Raw genomic sequence first — 2,775 nt, 5'->3', positions numbered from 1 at the left:
GGCAGGACCATATCCCGGGGGACTGGAATCATCCAGACCTCATTTTTAGAAGAGGAAACTGAAGCTCTTAGAGTGAAAATGACTTTTCCAAGGCACATGGCAAGGGAGTCATAAATATGGAGCTAGAAAAGAATCTGCTAAGTCCTACTGATAGTCCCACTGAACATAACATAACTTTACTCATGTGAAAGCAGACTCCAGAGGAAGGTACAAAAAAAAAATTATCTAGGAGAATCAGAGCCGATTTTTGTTGTTTTTGTATGCTAAGTTGTGTTCGACTCTTTGAGACCCCATGGACTGGAGCCCTGTCAGGTTCTTTTGTTCATGGGACCTCCCAGGCAAGAATACTGGAGTGGGTTGCCATTTCCTTCTCTCGGGATTAAGCCCTGGTCTACATTATCAGGCAGATTCTTCACCACTGAGCTGCCTGGGAAGCCCATTGTTGTTTTTGTGAACTGTATTTGTCTTCAATTAAGCCACAGTTGACTGAGTGAGTATTCTGTATGTTTGTGCCAGCTTGCTAAAAATGCTGTTGGATATCAAAAGAGATGATCTCTTATTCTTCTGGTTATTTACATCTCACTGAGAACATGGATTTTTCTAAGAGATGATATTTTTAAAAGTTTACTGATGGAAAACTAAATAGAGACTGAGCTGGGATTATGTAAAAATACATACTTCTTTCATCCTGGTAGGAACTGGAATCTGTGGTTATTCACTGACATGCACGAATGGCTCCCTTGGAAGCTTAATGACCTAGAAAAAACAACAAAGGAAGTGACTGTCTCCGTTTCCTTCTCCAGCCCTCTATCTTTGGGCTAGTTATCTATTATAACTTTTCTAGCCTTCTCAGGAGAGTTTATTTCTATGACTTTATGGCCTCTTTGCTGATAACTCTGTATCTTAGTTTTCATGTGTAATCTTTCTGATAAATTTCAGTGCTTTCTTACCTCATAGGGTCAATACCAATATTAAAAGCAAAATGTAAGTGTGTGTGCTTTGCAGATTGTAAAATATCATTCTAATGTTAGCTTTTATGTTAGTATTTTCACTAATTACCACTAACATTCTCATGTCAGACTCATCCTATTCAAACCCAAACCTCATCATTGTTATTTAAAATCCTTCCCTTTACTGTTTATAAGAGGAGAAAACTGGTTAAACCCTGATTTGCTCTTCCTTTAAGTTTAAATGTACTGTCCTAGATGCTAATGTCTCTTTCTGGTGAGGTTCATTATAAATATTCTATTCCATGTCAGACCATGAATGAAATTACATGTTCTGGTTTTAATGAAAAAAGAATAATTATACAAAAATCATCAGCGACTGTCTCACACGTAAGTTGCCTTGTCCTATATCTATTCCTTTTTGCAAATTCCCATCTCTTATATTAAAGATATCTGAAACTAGCACAACATTGTAATGCAACTATACTCCAATAAAAATATTTTTAAATGACATTACCAATAGAGTCATTAGTTATTTTATCTTCCTACACTCAGAATTTAGAACTGGACTCTACAAATTGTTTAGTTGCTAGGCTATATTCGACTCTTTTGCGACCCCGTGGACTGTAGACCACCAAAACTCCTTGTCCGTGGGATTTTCCAGGCAAGAATACTGGAGTGAGTTACCATTTCCTCCTCCAGGGGATCTTCCTGACCCAGGGATCAAACCCACATTCCTGTATTGGCAGGCAGATTCTTTATGGCTGAGCTACCAAGGAAGACCACTCCACAAATAGTAGGAATTGATAAATGTGTCCCTGACACCTTTAATAACTTAGATTATTAAATAAATTTACAAATGGTTAATGTCATATTTTCAATAGCATTCACAAAGTACATGTTATGTGAAAGAAAATACATATAAACTGGGAGTGGAGACACTGAGCAAGTACACAACCTGCTAAAATCAAGAAGTTTATAATTTAGTAAAAGGAGTAAATCACATAAACAGGCAATTTACTCAGATAATCTTATGTATCACAAGGTACCGCAATGATTAGGTTAAAGTGCTAGGGAAGCATAAAGAAGCAAATTCAGTTAACTGGAGTCAAAGACAGCTTCCTGGAAGATTTCTGTAACTGTCTTAAAGGAGAGTTCATTTCTGTGATTGCCTTAAAGAACACAAAGAAGGTGAACCTCAAGGATAACGGGAGTTGGATGTGCCTGACAGAAGGGATGGGCTGAGCCTACATTGGAAGCCTTGTGTTCCAAAGATCTGCAAGTGTAAATTAATGGAGGCATCATCCCTAGTGGTGATGCACTGCTCAGGGGCTGTAGGGGTTGTGCAGTGAGAAATACGGGAGCTCATAAACTAGTCTTCAGTGGATGTAGGGGACTGATTGGAGTATCAGCAAATGAGGAACAGTCCTGTAGCTTGATGCTATAATCAGTATTTGAAAATTAAATCAGTCATACATTTGCTACTTCCTTTTGCAACCTAGTTGAGAGATAAGCATAGGAGTCAGATGGATATAGAAATGTGAGTTTTATTTTTGGTAGTGTTGGATTCAAGAATATGGTGTGACTATATATTCAGATTGGCTTTTACTGTTTTATCTCCAAGTCTAAACTTGGGAGGACACACCTTGAATGAGTCAGAATTCACAGAACAATAATTCTAGCTCAGTTGGCTGCAGAATCACGAATGTGGATGTGCATATATGAAGACACATGTAGAGAAAGACCTCTAGATCAGCTCTTCTCAAAATGTCAGTGAGGAGTCACCACTTTTTTAATGCCCCCAAACTGTAGATTAATACTTTTGTTA

The sequence above is a fragment of the Odocoileus virginianus genome, unplaced genomic scaffold (genome assembly GCF_023699985.2).
Source record: "Odocoileus virginianus isolate 20LAN1187 ecotype Illinois unplaced genomic scaffold, Ovbor_1.2 Unplaced_Contig_20, whole genome shotgun sequence".
NCBI lineage: Eukaryota > Metazoa > Chordata > Mammalia > Artiodactyla > Cervidae > Odocoileus > Odocoileus virginianus.
This window is presented reverse-complemented; position numbering follows the sequence as displayed.